Source organism: Trachinotus anak, unplaced genomic scaffold (assembly GCF_046630095.1).
Source record: "Trachinotus anak isolate AG129_WGS33_773 ecotype Australia unplaced genomic scaffold, CSIRO_AGI_Tana_v1 ptg000010l, whole genome shotgun sequence".
NCBI lineage: Eukaryota > Metazoa > Chordata > Actinopteri > Carangiformes > Carangidae > Trachinotus > Trachinotus anak.
The window spans coordinates 26659006-26679776 of record NW_027273861.1 but is presented as its reverse complement, the minus strand read 5'-3'; the positions used below and the strand labels follow the sequence as shown (position 1 = coordinate 26679776).

The 20771-nt window shown below is 40.0% G+C and overlaps 1 long non-coding RNA gene across 4 annotated transcripts; it reads right to left on the bottom strand.

Moving 5' to 3' along the window:
• Positions 1–5605: 5605 nt before the first annotated feature.
• On the bottom strand, positions 5606–16718 carry LOC139626207 (uncharacterized). Of its 4 annotated transcripts, XR_011692149.1 has the most exons (5): positions 16612–16718; positions 13751–13812; positions 8595–9103; positions 8317–8430; positions 5606–8148 (listed from the first exon to the last, which is right to left on the bottom strand). It is a non-coding gene; the product is annotated as an uncharacterized lncRNA (long non-coding RNA). The 4 variants fall into 4 exon arrangements; XR_011692147.1 differs by having other exon boundaries at positions 5606–8815; positions 8931–9103; XR_011692148.1 differs by having other exon boundaries at positions 5606–9103; positions 10034–13812.
• Positions 16719–20771: the final 4053 nt, after the last annotated feature.

The window sequence follows — 20771 nt, the reverse complement described above, 5'->3', positions numbered from 1 at the left end:
AGGGAGCGCTTTTAAATTTGAGACTGGTTCCTCTACAAAAGTTCTAGATAATGCACCATAAGTCGCTGTCTTTACTTGTTATGGTTATTCTTCGACCATTTTTGTTTGACTTTCACACTTCCAACTTGTAACTTCAGCACTTGGCAATTATCTTCTGGCCAGCTGTAACCGCCTGGGAATCTTCTGGCATGCTTTGGGCCTGGCAGTTGGCTTTGATAAGTGTGTGGGTAGAATAGAAAAATAATTATCGCATTAGCTTTCACTGTACACCCTGACTGGGGACACTCAAGCGACACTCGGTGCGAGTGGTGCCAAAGAGACAGAGAGAAGGAGTTAAAGGAGCAGGATCAGGTCTTCAGAGGAAAGGTTGACAAATGATGTCTGAGCATGACGAGATACCTGATAGCCTCTGGGACCAGGTGCTGGGATGTGGGCAGGGTGCTTGGTGTTTGATCTTTGCAAGGGCCTGGATAGTGTCAGGCAAACCTTTTCACTCTGTGCACAATATTTAATGCCAGACAGAGACGCTGGACTCCTGCCTGTAGTGTCTCACACCCTGCACACATTCCCCATATGAGCAAGAACTTTGAGCCTTTTACTTAAGCGTCAGATATTCGTTTCAAGATCATCAAAGCATCAAGTCGCTTTGAAAACACACTGGTCTAACTCAGGTGCTCCAATCTTGCTGACTCACACACAAATCAGGAATTTACTTAGAAATCTCTTGTCCTCCTTTACTATCATCTGTGAGCTGCCATTTAGTTAAAAGCTGTCTGACCTCAGTAGTTATTATATTTGTGCCAAACAACTTTCCTCCAAGTTGTAGAACAACTTCAAAGGTTTTGTTTGACTTTTGAGGGAATGTATTGCAGTTAAGGAACTATATCGATCTCCCCTCTGCACATAGCATGTAGCTGGGAAACTGGTCCTCTGTAAGAAATTGTGCATTTTTCGTAAGTTATTTTTTCAGGCCTTTTTTTTTTTTTTTTTTTTTTTCCTTTATTGCCTGTAAAAATGAGCCCATAGGTCACAGGTTATTATGACCTGTTGATGTGGTATATAGATCAACAAAGTCCACATTTAGAGGAGGCTGGAGTAGATGCATGAAAAACACAGGCAAAATACAGGACTATGATAGAGTAGAAACCAGTAGTTTGTTTTTTCTAACCACATTGTTATTATTGTTACCATGACAACAAAGATTGTGTAATGTTGAGGAAGTAGCTTACAGATCTGAACCCAAATCGCAATCTTTTCTCAAACTTAACCTAGTAGCTTTTGTGCCTAAACCTAACCAGGTTATTATATTAACCATGATGACGAAGGCAGATACGCTGCTCTCGGTACAGTCCTCGTATTTATCATTGTAACCATGACAACCAAGATCTGGTACACCTGTTGCCGTAGGGGGGGCTATTTCATGAGACAGTCCCGGGGCGCTGCAGTAAGGACCGCACCTTCATTGTATGTGCTCTACCAGGTGGGCCAATGGGCGGCGCCCCTGCCTGGTCATATCTGGCGCCGCAAAGCTATATTTACATATCACATTTCACTTTTAGGAAAATACACTTTACTCATTATACCACATTGCTGACACAGACACAGAGGTGAATATTTTATTTGTGGCTGAGGTGTCTCATTAAGGTCCGTGTCCACATGTCTTCACAATAACACTGGTGAACAAAATGTCATAACCTGCAGAAATAAAAAATTATAATCACTGACACCCAGTTTGAAAAAAAAAACAGACAGTACACCGTATTTTTTCCCCATTAAGAGTCCATGTATTTGGCTTCTGGGCATAAATCTAATTTGTTGGTTGAAATGCCCAAGGTGGCATTATCAGTGTTGCATATTGCAATGACACGTCCAACACACAAGCTAGTATTTGCATCTCTCATTTGGTGGTGACATTATCAAAATATGCAAATAAGCAGGTTTAATTCTTACTCTGTGAAGCTTTTCCTGAGGTCTCCTCTTCTGTGTTTCCTCATGAGGCTTTAATCAAACTCTTTTGTCTTCCCTGAAAAGGATCTATTATACTGGTTATCGTTTTCATGTCCTGTGTAATGTGCTGTTTGATATTGTACTTGATCTCATAGCCCTTTGAGACTGTAATTATGGCTAAGAACTAAAGATATAGCTGACTTTTTTTTGGTAATGATTCCTCTTTTTGTGTTTCCTGGCCAGGACAGACCAAACAAGTCAAACCAAAGTGGAGGAGCATAAATGATAAAATGATCAGATGTCATGGCAGCAGGCGGGATCTTTGTACCATGTATTTATTTATACCTCATAATTAGCTCGCCGGTTGGAGTTCAGTGTCATGTAGCTAAAAAAGTTTATCATAATAGCTCAGTGACTCGGCACGGCAGGCCTGTCAAAAATTTCTCCACCTTGAAGGAAGTGAGCAAGGGGCTGTATACTCGCTATTTAAAGAGATTGGAAAGTGATGTCTTTTTCTTCTTTAATTAGTGTTTCCAAAACCTTTTTCAAACAGTCAACATACCTCAGGTCTTCAATGACTCAATAATTATATAATGCAGATTAAGCATATCTTTTCAGAATCTATTATTACCAATAACAAAACACACAAAAATGTATTTTTGGCATTTATGAAAAGGTACTATCTTACACATAGCCTAATGAAACATCTCATAGACCACACACGGGTGTTTGCACTGTGTGCACCGCTCTGCTGTTTTACAGTCAAGCACAGATGGACAGATGTGTCATTTTTATGGGAGTTCCTCACCTGGAGCAGTTCTGTTGCTGTTACTTTTTTATTTATTTTTAACACTGTGTCTGTATTTATTCATAGTAACAGTGAGGAAACAGAGCCATAAAGAAGCCAGACAGGAAAACACAATATTACCCACCATCACTTGCATCCATCATAATGTGAATAAGAAAACAGAAGCCTGCTTTTGTCTGCCTCTAAAATCAAGGATCCATCACGAAGAATTTCAAGCTGTAAGTCTGCCAGCGTTACCGTCGTAAACTGCAAACACACCGTGGGAGACTGGAAAGCTTGACAAGTGTAGCAACAGTAATTAAGGGCAGCGGAGCTCAGCAAACAGCCAATTGACAAAATAATTTGGTATCAAAAACATGGAGCGGCTGCAGAACATGAAATGTGTCCACTTCATTTCAGTAGTTTATATGGACCACTTGAGATAATTACAGACCAAACTTAAATTTTTATTACAAAACATCTACAGCACTGTGAAAGCTTTCAGGCTTATACAATCCCCCTCTTGACTCATTGCAAAAGCAAATGATGAATGACACATTTAACAATGAAAGAAATATACATAATTCAGGTATATATATATATATATATATATATATATATATATATATATATATATATATATATATATATATATATATATATATATATATATATGTGTGTGTGTGTGTGTATATGTATATGTATATCCTCCTGGTCAAATATTACTCCAATTCAAGTGAAAGTTGTTCAGTCAAATTTTACTTACTACAGTTAAAGTACTAGAGTACTTGTTTTTAAAATTATTTAAGTATACAAAAGTTAATTTTTTATGTCAACATAAAGTTGTATTGTTCCACAGAACATTTACAGAACCTAATGACTCTGAAACAATCTACTGAATGACTGACTGTAACATATTCTACAATGTTTTAATACTATAGGTTCTACAAGGCCTGTAGAAATGGCCATCAGTCACTTGGCCAACCACAGCATAAAAACAGCAACTGCTACAAGCTGTCTGTTTTAAAGTTGATCTGGAATTAAACAAACGTTACAAATCTCAACATGCTTCCACAAGTTGGACGGCAAATTTTTGGAGGAAGTGATGAAGTTTGCTCGTGGTAAAAGACAGCAAATGTTTAAAAGGCACTTCCATTTTCTTGATTAAAACCCAGGGCCACCAAACTTTCTAGAAAGTCCACAATGCTCTGTCCCTCCCAAAACCCAGGTTAAAACCCTGGAGACAGCAGCTGCAAACAAAACTGCAGCTAGGCCGCGAACCACAGAGGGAGATATGGGGGGAGGTGGTAACAAGCTCTTTTATTTTGTATAGTGCATTCAACTGAAGCGTGGCTGAACAAGAAGCTCAGAGCAAAAACAACTTTCCTTTCAAGTTCAAGGTGGGTGCCAAGAGATCTCCCATGGCATTCTGAACATGTTTTCAGGCAAAATGAGGCTCAGCGGCAGATTTAGCTGTGAGTAGAGAGCAACACAAAACAAGAATCAATCTGGATTTTGGGATGGAACGAGGCTGAATGATTAAGTATTCAGTTGTAGAAGGAAAAAAAACCCAGCAACAATAACTCATGGGTGAAGTGCATCAATGCTCTAAGCCCTCAATAAGCACAACAATGAAATGTGAATGAAAAGGGATTACTACTTACTAGTCTTCCAAATTCTCTTATCAGTAGGCAACACTTATTAAAATACTCATTTTAATTAATTTTAAGGAAACTGAGGGGAAACAGTAATGAATCCAGTTTGGATATGCAACTTACATGCTATCTTTTGTACATTAAGGTTCTTGTTTTACAGGTTAACAATCATTGAGATCACAGCAACACTCAGAGAAACACCGAGGCCATATTTCCAGCTTATTTCTCTCAAAGCGTCAGAGAAAAGGAGTCTAAAAAAGGGGGCCTTTCTTGATTTGCTGAAATGTGTTACTGTCTCAGAGAGTTCAAAGCCTTGGAAGCTATTAATCCATCACAGGCTTGGCTCCCTGGCCTCTCTGCTCTGACCTTGGGCCATAAACAGCATTACTGATGTATTACAGGAGCAGAGTCTGAATAATTACACGGAGGAGTTGAGGGAATTTGACGCGCAGCACGACAGGCAGGATGCTGCCAGCACGGATGGGTATAAACACTGTATGTCATTCGAATCCAGACACACCTACAGATCTGATTCTGAGTGGGGTAAAAAAAAAAATCACAGTGTGGGTGGTGGTTATGAAGAGTCTGCTGCAAAAAGCAATGACCATAGATATTACACTGTAAGGGAAAACACCCCATGAGGATGCTGTGTTTGTAATTGCTTTAGGATTGCACATTATCATTGCAACTGACATGCAAGATGTTTAGGTTTGTGTGCCCGTGTAATTCCTCCTCTGAAAAGTTAAACTGAAATTGAAAATTTTTTTCTCACTTTTTCCTGTAAGAAAATGACTTTGGTGACACCTCAGCTGATTTGCATATTTTTAGACATATTTGCAGAAACTGTGTCTACATCTCCAGTCTCTGGATAGTTCCAATGACAGCTGACACTTGAAAGCTGGCATTCACAGAAGTTAATAATAATAATTATTATAGTAAAAATAATAATAATTTTGCATAGCACTTTTAAAACATAGTTACAAGGTGCTTTACAATAAAAAATAAAGTCTTAAAAAGTCATAAGAGTCTGTTCTGCACCAAATTGGTGGTTGTGAATGTATCACAATGGTAAGCATGGTTATTTGTTTGTGATTTCTTAGTTTGTAACTGGCAGTGGCTGACACAGTGTTAGTGGCTGTGCTAATGCAAACGCTTGCTCTCTGTACTGACAAGGAAGCAGCACATATTAAGATTGCATGTTTGAGCCTTAGTCGGACTGAAACTCAGATGACGTATTACAATGGTTAGTGTAGTTAGCATCTTTTATTGGTTTAGGTTTTTTAGCTTACGAAGTTTGGGTTTATTTTGCTTGCCTCCCGTCCCTGCAAGTTAACAGCTTTGGTTCAATGATGTATTGTCATTGGTTCACTGCAATTGGCAGCCACTCTTGTATTATGTAAAAGAACACCATATGGACATGTTAATTTTCATTGGAAAGAGCCTTTAAAAAGAGGATACCTGTGTGAGATCTTAAACTAAAGGGTTACATATCTTAGGGGCCCAAACAGCAAATGTCCTGTTACTTTTAGTGACAAGACCCAATTTTGGACCCATTGACAGGAGTGATCAGGCTGACAGGGAGTCCCAAAACTCACTGGTAACCAGGAGGGCCACTGAGGATTGCTGTGATGTGGTCACTTACTTTGTAAGGTGTTGAGCCTGGTGGCAGCATTTTGTGTTAGTTGTCGTCCTTTGATATTACAGCTACCAAAAATTCATCATGAGGGAGGGCTGATGAATTTAATTTAAGATTCTTGCTCATGAGACAGACATTTCTCAATTGAATATTTATATTTCAGTTTTCACACCCCCCCCCCCCACACACACCATTAGAGCCAAACATAAATTGTTATGCAGCCGAAATACATAAATGCAGTTACTTTTTAACAACATGGTCAGATTACAAAGAAGGTGTGCAATAACTCTATTTATTGTCCAATTATCAAATAATCATTCAAATGATGTAAAAATTTCTTTGTGACATACCAGTACAATTTGCCCTGGCTGTGCACAACTAATACTTTTTTTACTCCTTTGCCATCTCAATCAGCAGACAACATGCATGTGTGCTGGTGAGCAAGGAAATATTCAATTGGAACATTTCTGCATACATATTGATGTGACCTTCTTACCGGCATACAGAGGGACGGAGCAGGAGCAGCATCTATTGTGGCTACAGTTCAATCTGCCTGATAGTGAAATTAAACTGTATTCTTCAGCTCCACCTGGGCCAGCCTGCCTCTACAGCTGTGCCCCTGTGTCTGAACAAATGAACCAAACAAACTCATCTTGACTTATATATTTATTTATGTTATCAGTGCCTTCTTCTGACAGAAGAGGCAGAAATAAACATTGAAAGTTCTGTTCTTAGGGATTTAATTTTTTTTATTTATTTTTTTAAATGGTACTGTGATTATGCGACCTCTCCAAAATATTGGTGACTCTTATACCCTTACATGCACGGTTTTTGATAATCTTGGTATGTCATGGTGTAATGTTGTTCTCTGATCTACCAAACTGATAATAAAACTGTCAATTTGTACGAATTTTTGCAATGAAAATTGACATTGACAAAAACATTTTTTAAACCTTTACTGGCACCTGATTTAAGCCAGCTCTAGCATCATGCTTCTCCCAGCATAGGTATAAATCATTAAATGGGCTGACTGAGGTCTAAATCTTACAGTCATTTTATCAGGTAATGATCAAACTCATGCATTCCTACCTCATCATGTTGAACATGTACTGTGTCTCCAAGACACATATCATAAACTTCAAGCTTTAAATTTCATCTGACAAAAACAAACAAACAAACAAGACAGATCACCAATCAACATCAAATTTTGTGGTTCTGCTTTGACATGAACCTTTTTCTATTTTCTAGAAAGCCTCCTGCCTTTCTTTTGAACTGCAGTGATTATTCACATTTAACTGTCCTTGGACTTACGACAGCCGTGAGGAGCACTGAACTGTGCCAGCTCAGGTTAAAACCCTTGAGACTGGAGCTGAAAACAACAAATCACACCACACCAAGGCCACAATCCACAGTGGGAAAGGCTGCAGGTGAATGTAACAAGCGTGTGACATTTTTATTGGGCTGATTATTGCATTTTTTCCAAATTATCCAAATTCTTTTTTTTTTAAATTTGTTAAAAAAAAAAAAAATAAATTAAAAAAAAATTCATATAAAATTGGTGCAGTTTATGGCTTTAAACATCACTGTAGATGTTACCTTACTGTATATACGTGTGATTGTCAGCCCTTCAGGAGATTCTAAAGAAAAAGACCTGATCTAATAATAAATAATAAACCACCATATATTTCAAATTACAATGCTGTAGTGCAATTCTGAGAGTGTTAGGACTTTTTTTCCATATTCTCTAGATATGTCCCCTGGTGCCTTACCCAACAAAAGACTCCTACTGTCATACTCCTAGACATCAGAATTCAGTCACAATAGGGGAACATGTATAAGAGAGCTATATTCACAGGCATGTTTGTGTGATTTATATTCTGTTGTCAAGATGCAGGCAACACGACAGGACAGATGTTCAATGTCACTACAGTCATAGTGCGCCACCCACACAGTTGTAGCATCTTGCTGTTTGTTAAGTAATCCTTTATTTACATCAGCTACCACGGACACATCACCTGTCAGCTTCCTGAGAGGAACACAACCTGTATGACAGAGTCTAATCTGTTTGGCAGACCATGTGTGCTGCCCTGCCTCTCCGTATAACAGGCAGAAGATGATGAAAACTTTAGCGGGGATGTAAAAGATGTAGGTCCGTGGGATACATGCAAAAAAAGGAGCAATTTGTTAACAAAAAAAAAAAGAAAAGGCAGGAAAAAAAGGCAAAAATGAACCCTGCAAACTTCAACACAATAACTCAAGCTGAACCAACAAGAAAAAAAAAAAAAAATCACCAAAGAAAGCTGAAGCCTCTCAGCAAGCTGCCATGTCCTCCCTCCCCCTTCATCAGTGAATGGAGAGACGTTTATCTACCTGGAACCTACCACCTGCCCAGGTGAGCAGGTGAACTAAACAGGAATCAAGCATCAAAATCAACAAAAGAATCAACAAAACATTGATACAAGTTACTGCTGACATCACTATCTGCCTGTGGGCACACATACATACCAATAAGAGCCCCAGATTTAACAGAATGTTATTTACTGCTGAATTAGTTTACCTATCTACTCACATCTTAACAGTGCAGAGTCCTTCACTGCCAAGAGGACATAACCATGCAAACCTGTTTCCACTAGCTGTGATTGAGCAGCTGATCTACACCAACATCACACACAACAGGGTGGACCCAACAATTAAACAAACCAGCAACACATGGGATCAGATTAACTGAAAGATTGGACAGAAATTAATAACTGAACAAATAAAAACACTGTTAATGCAGGAGAACGGGGTCTGGGGAAAAGGGGAAAGAGCAATGTCATCAAATCATCAGGGTGGCAGGCAAAGAAGACTTAAAAAAAAAGAGAGAGAGAGAGAAGATGCCAACTTACAAAAGAGGTGATTTTACCTTTGGTCAGGATGTGACCATCAGTATGGCAGCAACAAACTGGAGGACACAGTCTGGGCCACAGTGCAGGTTGTTGCTGGTGGGATTCATGCCCTGAACTCATCATGGGGGATCATGGCTCAGGTGGCAGAGCAGGTTGGCGACTCCATCCTTGGATGCATCTGGTGTAAAACCTATGCCAAATATGCAGATGGTGATCTGCTGTGGTGACCCCTCACAGGAGCAGCCGAAAAACAACAACAACAACAACAACATCCATATCCATGCTCTGAATTCAACGAGACATTTTAGCTGAGAAGGCCTAATGACACTGACCCCAGAGGTCTGACATTATATGGATTTTTCACTAGTTTTCACTGGTAGTTATTCTTTTAAGGGAATGTGATCATTATGTTTTTCCATCAACACAAGACACATACAGAATGTATAGTTTATATCTACAAAGCAAAACCACACTAAGGCTGAGGGGTGATTACTTTTTGACAACTGATACAAAGGGGTGTAAAAAATTCAAGGTGGGATGCAAATAAAGTACATCTGTGCTTGATGCCATGTTACGCTGCTGCCAAACAACTGCTTATGAAAAACAGTTGCCGCTGGATGTGTGGAGACTGAGTTTGGCTGAGAAAATGGTTTTTCAGAGTTTGGGGTACATTTTTTTTTGTTGCTGCCGACTGATGTTAGTTTGCTTGTATTTCGGCCTGTTGTCACTTACAATTCCTACTGCTTAAAATGAGTCAAATACATGATGAAGTACATAAATCACAAAAGTCCAAAAAAAGGTCACTCAAACTTGAGTTTCAGTCTTCATGCAGTCAAAAGATTGTGTGTTTTACAGAATCATGGGGTTGTTGTGCAAATTATCACAGAAACTCACCTCTCACACACACTGTCTGTTGCACACCAAGAATGGAGTATAATTCAGCTTATTATTGTATTTTCTGGGGGAACGGTAAGTTTGCATGAACCGTAATGAAAAGTTACGTCATTCACACTATCAGTTTGTTTGTTGTCACCATTTCCAGCCTCCTGCTGATAAGGAAATGTGTTGTTGAGGGTTACAAGGTCGTTGTTCACTCCTTGTCAACTTAACGTGTCCTTACCTGGTTAAGTTTTGTGATTGAGCAGCTGCTTACGTCCTTCAGACTTTATGGCAGTTTTGAAACACCAAGGAGAACCTTTTCCACCTCTTGAATGCATCACAAGCTTAAAAGCAACCAGGCAGCTTTCATACGGCATGTTGTTACGAAACATCTAGTTTCCATCATCTATCACGTCATGGACTCTGAAGAGGTGGAAGTGGTGCTGACATCCTGAGAGATGAAGTGAAGTAGTGAGTGATCTGAGGGACGAACTCCGACTGTTTTCATGGGGAATATCAATAAAACATGAGGTGTTTAGAGACTAGGTGTCCACCAGATCACTTTTATTTATGGAGCTTCTTCTGCATAATTCTGCTGAAGATGTAATCAGTGGAGCAGAAAAGCCCAGTGATCTATGCCTGCACTCTTATCGGATCACTGGAGGGTTGAACGCTGGCCGGGCACAGACGAGATGTAGCAATGCTCCTAATTAATAGTCAACGTTGTGTAGATGTTACGGTGTCAAAAACCAACCACTGCTTTTTACCTCAGCCCTTCACCTTCGTCCACACACGCGCACACACACACACACCTGCCTTGGTGATAAGACACAAAGGTGACGCTGAAAAATGTTTAAGAGAAATCAGCGCTCAAGGTGGCTTGGTGGTGATAATTGATATGTATCTGGAAGAATATTAAAACTTCTCGTGGAGGGAGGCAGAGAGGTGACACTGGGGAGATGGGCAATCTTGAATTTTACTTAGTGTTGTTACCTCTCCGTTGCAAATTACAAAAAGGTATCAACAAATACCACTTGCAAAAAAATAAAGTCCTGCATTGACGGACTCCTGACCCATGTTGGTGGCTCTCAATGACTGTGCTGAAATTCTGCCCGTTGGCCCTTTGGAAATAGCTGGTAAGTCTTAGGAGCTGGACTTCAACATAATGTCCACAGCGCAGTGAGTAGTGAGAATGAAAAGGGAAAATGGGATCCACAGAAATACGAGTCCCTCTGCTCTGTTGTGGCAGATAAAAAGCCTTCATTGACCTGGCCGTGAAGCAAACTGGATCAGAGTCAAACAAATGGAAAGCCATGCAGCGCACTCTCAGGTAAATCAACAATATGATAGTTTTTGATACTTTCACATGCTGCAACCCCACATCACACAAACAAGGGGCAAAACAGACTCTCAATGAAAGGTGAGAGCTGCACTGTCAAGGAGAAGCATTTGGAATTGACAATGATTTGACGTAGAGGGCACTTAGGGCCCAGCGAGAAGCTGTCAGAAACGGAGCTGTGCCTGAGATCAGTGGTGCTCTCATGGCTGAAAAACATTGGCTGTTTCATTCATGCTCAGAACGGAGTATGAGGGATTTATAAACGGTCGGTTTTCACTATGACTGCTGATTCTTTGAAAAAACAGCTTGGTCCTGCATCTACCTCCAACAACCCAACCTCCTGCTTACGTGAACCTTTGGCAGTGCTCGCTCGCTAAGATCTAAATCTATTCTATTACCAAACAAGAGCTTTTTATATCTTAGTTGACTGTATGATACCTGCACATGACAACTGCCTACAGCGTGGTCCAGGCGCTTGACTGTAAGTCCGACATGCGACACGACCATCCACAGCCTCTCCCTGCACCCATACAGTACACAGCTTCCTCTGTTGGCACTGGTAAACTGTGTGGGACACCTAAGACACTGGAGTTGGAACTTTTGATCATGTCTGTATCTCAGGTTGAGACAAGGAAATATACTGAAGAAGAGTGTGGAGTCTTTTTTGAAATCTGAGCTGTGTCCCAATTCAGGGGCCACATCCTTCAGTGCAGCCTTTGAATCTTGATGAAAAAAGATCTAAACCAACACTTAGTCATTTAGTTTGTCTCTCAGTATTTTGCAACTTCCCTACCTTGTCTGTCTCTCTCAGCATCAAGACCATTTGTTACTATTGACGACATATATCTTTAAAATTACTCACAATGACACACTTTAATTTTTTAAAGAAGGCTCAGTAATTTCTTTAAACAGCTGGGCCCAGTGGTTCTTAGCAAATGTTACTCAAGCAGAAATAAATAATCCCTTTTACTGGGGGCTGTTATCAGCTGCCAAAGGATACAGGTTGACGCTTTAGTGAATAACAAAAGGAGGGCGGTGTATGTGGGAATGACTCAGAATAAACTACAGTATGTGTGTTCACAGTTTGGCTCAGTGACGCGTTTCTAACACTTTTTGGAAAACAATGGCGGTCTATGGCTCAGAGAAACACATCAGAGTTTAGACAAACAGACAACACTTGTTCTTCGCAATTGTTGGTTTTGTTCTTTTCATAGGATTTGTCGACAAATCCCATGAAATCCTCCTTTAAGCAGAGAAGGGGGAGGGAGCATATACACATACTGTACCCTGCTCTGCCTCAGTTACATCTACACAACTACAAATGGCTGCAACACTCCAACATGCTAAAGAGAAAAACACCCAGCTCTGTATGTGACCGTGAATTAGATTTACCCAAGCAGCACCTCTTTTTCTTTTTTTATTCATGTTCGACTTGCTCGCTTGCTCATGTTTTTTAAACTTGACACAGTGTTTTGCCACCATTAAAGCCACATTGCTATTCCAGCTCCATTTTCCACGGCAATTATGATGGATACAAACTGACAACAGAGGTCCGCGATGTCGTTTATAATCAGGTGGGTGGTGATGCTGTTTCTGCTCGTAGCACCGCAGTCTCATCAGATCACTAATCAGGGAGCAGGCCGCTGGTAATTATCCTGCCCACCTCCAGACTGCAGCAGGAAGCAGCAGCAGCAGAGGCTCGCCGCTGCCTCCGCCCGCCTGCTCTCTCACTACTGATTGCTGGTGTTTCATCTGTGCACAGAAGCATTAATCAACTCTCTTCATTCAGGTGAGTGCCCGTTTATTCATGACACTTGACACCAACCTTGAGTGAGCGCCGTGTTAAATTTAATTATCATTCCAGCGAGCCATGGAAAGCCTGAGCCCACACGTTACATTAGAGATGAGCAGAAATCCTAATGGTATTTAGGTAATTTTGAATTGTGTACGCATGTAGAGATACAGAGACAAAATGAGCTGCGGTTGTGAAGGAAGCTCTGAGGGATTGTAAACTTATCTGCGACTGGCGAGTAGATTGAAAAACTAAACCCTCAGGAACGTCCTCCTCGGGTGATCGGGTGGAAAAGAAGTGGGAACATTTAAAATGGCTGCTTCCGTGGAGCAGTGACACGCATCAAATACACAGAGGTCCACTTTTCAGACTTCAAAGAACTAATCCAAAACCCGTCTCCATGTCAAGAAGATCAGGTTTAATGTGAAGATGGATTATCAGATGAACAGGCCCAGAGAGTCTAGCAGCAGTGGCTTGGTCTGATTCCCTCCATTATTATCATTCAACCCACCTCCTTATTTCAGTACATCTCAAATTGCTTCTTCATTGTTGTAAACAATGAAAAACAGCAATAAATAGCTGAAGTTTGTTGTCAAATTTTCATCCACAGCTTGGCGTCATCAGTGAACGCTCCTTTTAAACAGTCCGCTTTCCAAGCTGCTTTGTATTCAGCGACTGAGAATAATTAAAAATAAAAAATAAATAAATCATATTTCTATGAATTTAACAAGAATTCTCCTCTGGATTTTAGCATTTTTTTTTCTGTTCACCACCAAGGAAGCTGCTGATGAAAGGCTTGAATTACTCACCCAGGGTAAATAAATTACCTGGAGATGGTCCGTTCACAGCAGTCTGCATCATCTGATGAAGTCCAGAGGGAGAGCGGCTCCTGCGCATAATAACCGCAGGAGAGACGGGGGAGTGAGAACACGGATGGGGGAGAGCAGGCAGGGGGGCAGCGGTACAAGTCTGAGCTCCATTTCAACAGGTTGTTTGCCATGAGACATCACAGTGTCTATCACGCCAAGTATTGGATGTATTGCTACGCAGCAGCATGGGAGAAGTGTGAAAATATAGCCCACACTTTAACTGCCTCAGCTTCAGTTTTCTGCAACATCTGCCAGAGCAGTTTCCACTTGTGATGAATGAAGGTCACATAAATGCCGATATTTAAAGACCAACGTCTCACCAGGCAGAAAGCTGTGAATTTCTACCTTCCCCGGTTGGAAGTTTCAAGTGTGCCTTACCTCTGACCACACCCTGCAGCACATAAAGGTGATCTGCTGGTTCACACTACTCAAGAAACACATATGCCAGATGGCATGTTGCAGACAGTAATTAAAATAAGTATCTGTTAAGATATTGATCACAAATGAGCCACAACATGCTTGTGAAACAATGCTAAACAACCCAGCGGCTGCTGTCAGAGTCTGGGCCTGTGTGTTGTCCTCAGTTTGATGTGAGGACACTCCCCCCCCCCCCCCCCCCCCCCCCCCCCAACCCTTCACTATAAGGCATGATGGTGATGCTGGTCATTCTGACTGGAAGGCCTCTTACAGCTTTTGTTGCCTGTGTTCTTCTTGATATCGGCAGTTTGGATTTTCATTTTATGGGCACAAACATGGATGTCTCATTAGTCATAACGAGTCAGGCTGACCCCCCCCCCCCCCGTCAGCCTTGACCCTCTTCTAATCTACTGAACTACAAGACTCATAAAAGTGAGCACAGAGGATACAATGGGGAAACCTACAGTATCTGATTTCATGTCACATCTAAAACCATTTAATGCTCCATCGTACATTATAACACCAAGAGCTGTGGACAAGTTCTTAATATTTTACTGTTTTACTGTTATTTTACTGGTAATATTTTACCATCCCACTCGGTGCCTCTCCTGATGTCATCATGAAATATTAGCACAGGTCACTGCTCAGTTTTGGTGTGTTTAAATATTCCTTCAGAGTGAGTGTGTTAGAAAAGCTGATAATGGAAAAAAAAAAGAAATAGAATATTTGGAAACACACAACAATGTCCATTTCATTTAGTTTAATACCCCGAGTTCAAATAACCCATTGAATAAGATTTGAAATACCATGGGGCATATGAAGAATACTGTATCACAAGAGTTAATGATTTCTTTCATTATTTCTGCTACACTGGACTCTATCAGACCTACAGTCCCTGTGGTTCCATTACTGGATAATTAGATGTCGTTTCGCTCTGTACATCTCCACTTTTCAGTCCGTCTTCTTCAAAGTTTGAGGCTATATTAACCTCATGGAGATAATAAGTAAAGAGGGTAAAGTACGGAATCTAAGTTTTTGCAGACATTTTTGCTTTATTAAAATCAAATACATTAAATATTCTCCAGAGATGCTGCAGATTTGCCTTTTTATTACCCAAAATAAAGTTGTAGTGTTGAGTCTTGAGTGATGAAGAGGAAGTTAAAAGTGAAATGCAAACAGCAGGAAGCAGCGCTCCCTCCAGAGTGAGCTGCAATATTTAGCAAAGTTAGATTGTTTCTACAATCTCTGGTTCTCATTTCATTTCCGATACGTTAAGTGAACATGCTGTGTGCTGTTTGCTGATGTCATGTTATACAATAGGTGGGTAGTGAAGGCAAGATGTTCGACAGCACCTTTAAATACCATACGTTAATAAAATATGATGGTAAGGACAGAGAAGATTTCATAGAAACACAGACTTGCTGGGGGTTGAATGATAAAGTCATCTACCAGGTTCTGTGTGGAGTCGTAGAGTGATTAAGTACATTTTCTAGATTTTCAGAGCCACCACATACTTAACATTAGACTTAACAACAAGGTGGGAGGGTTTGTTTTTGGCCAAAACAAAACCAGTGCAATAAAAATCTATATTTCCTGGTTCTGGTGTACTGATTTTCAACATTGTGTGCAAAAGCATAATATTAAATTACATGCAAATTAAGTCATCATAGAAAGTAAAGTAACTAATCTAGTACACAAATCCATAAAATCCACAAGACTGAAAGTAGCTCAATTAGAAAAAAAGTTAACAACAGATTAGCCCAACAGGGAAATTTAGTGACTTATCATGTTGTGCTAGCAACACAGTAGCCTCAGACAGTTAGCATAATGGCTAACATGGTTAGCAGTAAACTGATTACAGAAAAACTAAGTTAACAAATTACAAATCAACAATGACACAACAGCTACAGTAACAACTGCTCCAACAAGGACGTGTGAAGTAGATGAAATATCTGTGAGGACTTGTTTGGTTAGAGAGCTGATAAAAGCCTGGATGTGACAGTAGCTCAGTTTCCATCCAAATGTAGATTGTAATTAAAAAAAGATCAGAGTTTAAAGAGCACTAGTTGAACTTAAAACTGTCAAAAAGATGTTGCTTTCTTTCATGTATTAATTTGAGTATTGTTATATTCTCCTAATTGGTCCACACACATCTCAAGTTTCTGTCTCTTTAGGCGATAAATTTGTGATTCATTTGCTAAGTTTGTTTTTATTGAAATTTGTTGTACTTTGCTTTCATTGTAAATTTTTGGTGTTTCCACATATTTTTTTTCATGTTAAACTAACTGCCCTGGAGATGTGTCAGCAGTGGCTTCCAACTAACAACAGATTGTTCAGCTGAAACAAGAAAGGAGGGAAGAAAGTGGGAGCACAGTTGTTTTTACAAAGTTTTAGTAACTTACACAGAAGCTCATCCACACAAGTGTTTGGACCTCGGCTAATTAAAGCTCCTGTCAGACCTCCCGGCTGAGCCCAGTCAGCTTCAGGAGTTCAGGTCTAATCAGACTAGGTGAAAACAGCTTGGTGAGTGTGCTTTGCAGGACCTTTACTTCCCTGTCAATTCCTATGTACCTAGAGTAATTAGGCAGCTATATGTAGTTAGTTTACGGTGTAAGATTTTCATACAAAACAAATAATCTGCTTCCAAAATAAAGTACATTGCTCAGCGCACAAATTCTCCATCTTTTCAAATAATACATATGAACATGGTTGAATGTGTCTGGATTAAAAATTGAAATTTGATCTCATATCTGCTTGATTACATTGTGATATTTCACTCATTCTCATTTTATTTTATTCATTGTTGCAGATGATTATAATTTGATCAGTAGATAAACATACAGATTACTAAATACACTCAGTAATTGAGTGACTCTAGGTACAGGTGTGAATGTGCAACACAAGACGCTTTGAGGACTCACTAAGATCTGATCACTCAGACCACATTCGGAGGTGCTCTGGGCTGCATGTGGCCACATTCTTTCAGCAGTGTGTATCCTAATGTGTCCTGTGTCAAACCTCTTGGGCAATTTGGTTTGAACTGAAACACAGCAAAGAATAGACCCTGTCTTTATTGATTTGATTTCTTCTACTTCTTTTAATGTCTTGTGATTACGCCTGAAAAGTGCGTTGCTACTATAGACTAAATAAAGATGGACCTGTCCTCTGTGACGTCACCCACAGGTTTCTGAAGAGTGGTTTTGAAGCTCAGAGTGGGCCAGACTTTGCCGAATTCACAGCTAATCCCAAAATGGGCAAAGAGGTGGGGCGTGTGTAGCCCAGACTTTCGTACATGTTTGTGGCAAGGATATGCTCACCCACCTGTCACTCAAAGTAGCCACGCCCTCAATTATGCAGAATTTTAGGCCTTCATAAAATTTGAACAGATGAGTTACATAAAAATTCACCCTCTGTGCAGTTTTCATGAAGGAGAAAATCAGTGGCTATTCAAAGAGGTGCAGTTTTCGGCACTTCAGTGGAGGTTGGTTGCATCCCACTGGTTATAAACAGCAACACATTTGGTTTTTGAAAACCAATTGTGTACGGGATTAATTGTGTACGGAGTGGGCAAGTGAGATCCGATGACAAGTGGTCACTTGTGACACATGTGGAGATGCATTTTAATGCCAGGTGTGAACTGATGCACCTAGGGCTGTCCACTTGTGCTCAGATCACCTGAGACGCATGTTAATGGCAGGTCTGAACAGGGCCACAGCTCCTTGTGGAACCACTTGCAAGTTAATCCTCCTACCGCCTCTAACTCCGGGGCAGTGTCAGTGCTTTTCTCACTGCAGGGCTGTAAACAAGTCAGATTGATTGGGGAAAATTTCCTGACAAGAGATTCTGACCAGTGCAGTTAATAGTTTGTGTTTCCTTCATTAAAAAGTGTGTTCAGTTCTTTGTTAACATGACTGCAGTAGGATTGCTTCTGCTAAGAAGTTATTGTAGTTAATAAGTTCTAGTACTGAAGTTTTACTGGTGATGAGATTTATTTTTTCATTATCAGCCGAGGCTTAGATGAGATATATTTCTATGCAGGGGAATGCTCGGTGCAAGAAAAGTTTTAGCGCAGTTTCACTAGTTTTCTATTTAGATTTGAATGAACTCTGAAGAAACTCCTGGAGCATGTTGTTGATCTCTGCTCCGTGTTGCACAGTGTCCCTAATTACAACATCAAATCTGTATTTATTTCCTGTGTCAGAATCAGTCTTTAACTTCCAGCTTTTAAAATTGGCAGAGAATTTTGTCACAATAAAGAAAGACTTTGACTTCTCCATCTCCCGGATGTTTCAGTTTTAGTCATTAAGTCAGCCTTCTTTATCTACACTCTGCAGACAGAAGCATATTAATACCCATCAATAATGTCATGTAGTGCATAAAGAGAACCCTCCCCTGAAAAGTTTGGGAGGAACAACAATCTGTGATGTAAATTTATGGTAATTTAATTTGCTCTAGAGAGAAAGTGTTGCTGTGTTTCAGCTTCATTTAACAGGGAAACAAAAGACCTCAGCTGCCTCTAAACACTGTTTTTCCACTGCATTTTCTGCTACAGTAATGATCCTTTTTTTTCTCCTCTACAACAGGATTTGAATTCGCATGCAGTCCGTGAAAGTTTACTATAAGGCCATCAGTGACGATTATGAGTAAATCCAGCATACAGGCAGTTTAAAATGTAAAGTAACTTAAGCTGTTGTAAATATTGACTCCAGACTTGAGGAAGGAGCTAAACACCCACAGAAAGAGAGAGGGAGAGGTGGCTGTTTATTGGAGGTTTATCATCCTGTTCAACCATCAGGGAATAAGCTCCTCAGCAGATGCCTCAGTCACATGTCTGGACCATGTGATCTGCTCCTAACAACCGGACCCACAGTAACAACAGCAGCTCCCACAGGACACTGATAGTGTGACTACACTATACTTTCCTTTCCCTTGAGGATGTGTCTTCTTGTGTCTTTTAGAGAACAAACTTGAGTTTACGATCCTGAGAGTGAGAGCGTTTTGGGGAAAATAAGAGATTTTGGCTTCTTGGGGGTAAAGACGAAGTTTAAAGGTTGATGTGTTTATTGTTAGGGTGAGAGTGAGGATTAGTGGTGGGCATGTGGATGTGGTAGGGTTTAGGGATAAAATGGCCTTTTGTCAGTGACAGTGCTCACATGTAAAGAATACAGGCTTGTGAGTGTATAAATATTTGAGGACCTACAAAATGATGCTGCTGCTGATGAAAATTATCATACTGACTAATAATATTCTGGTCTCTGCAGCCATGTCTCTGTGAATAACATGTTGACCCCTCGTCAATCATAATCAGTTTCTCCTTTTTACAGTATACAGCATTTAAGGTTGGTGCTGGATTTAAGCTTAATCATAATTAAAACTGCACCTGACAAAATGACCAGTAGGTTTTTATTCATTTTAAATACTCTAATGCTTTTTAATTCAAATGCACCTTCATATTAATAAGCCAGAATTTAAAAAAAAAAAAGAACATATCAATATTTCATCGCCTCGTTTCAATATCTCAAATTTTATTTTTCAGCCAATTCTAATTTCAAGAGAAAATTAAACACATCTCAGGATTTGAAAAAAGCTATTTTATTTTTATGGAGCAGGGATTTGCAATTACTCGAACCATCTTAATAGAGAAAACCTCAGACTGATTTACAGAAAATCACTCAGTGCAACTAATAACGATTATACAATTGTTGACATATACATCATTGTTACATTATTGTAGTTGTGGCTTTTCATTTCTATTCTACCCAGGAGCTTGGCAGCACAAGAAAGTCACGCACTGCCAGCCAGAAAAGACTGTGACTTCTTAAATGTTCAGAAGCAGCAGGGAAACAGTTCACATATTAAAACTGCTCCTTTGAACTTGTCCTGGCTGCTGAGGAGGGTTTGACAGAGGACAGTGAGGCTGTGGTAACGTTCCTACTGGGACTTACTTATGGGAGCGCCTTGATCTCAGATTGACAGCGTTAATACAGTCAATAAGACCTGCAGAGTGGAAGCTCGGTCACATTGTAGGACAGAATGTAAACACCATAACCTTTTCTTTTATAGTTGTTTTACCCAAGGTGCCTATTTTTTATATTAATGTTTGAACAAGAAGGAATCTCGTTCTCAATGTAGGACATCATCCAACACTACTGAATCAGTGTCGTAGCTGCAGTTCAAATAATTGACAAGGGCGATTTGATTAACATCTATATAAACATAGTGCCAATAACATTTGTTTTCATTGTACTTTCATATATTCATTGATGTGCCACTTCCTGCAAGCAGCAGTGAATTCCACACGGGGAATCCTTTCAAAATAAAACTGATCTGATGTGGTTTCAGATTCATGCTGCAGAAAATGTTGACTGAGAAACATTTGCTTTTTGAAAGCTGACATGAGATTAGAGGAGTGAACAAGTGTCGTATGTCAGGGTTGATATGTAACAGCGTTTCCATTTCGACACTGTCCAGAATGACAATTTGGCAGGAGAGAATATTACCTGTGCTCTGTTGGATTATGATCGGGACGCCGCAGATGAAATCAGCCAGCATGGAGTCTGAA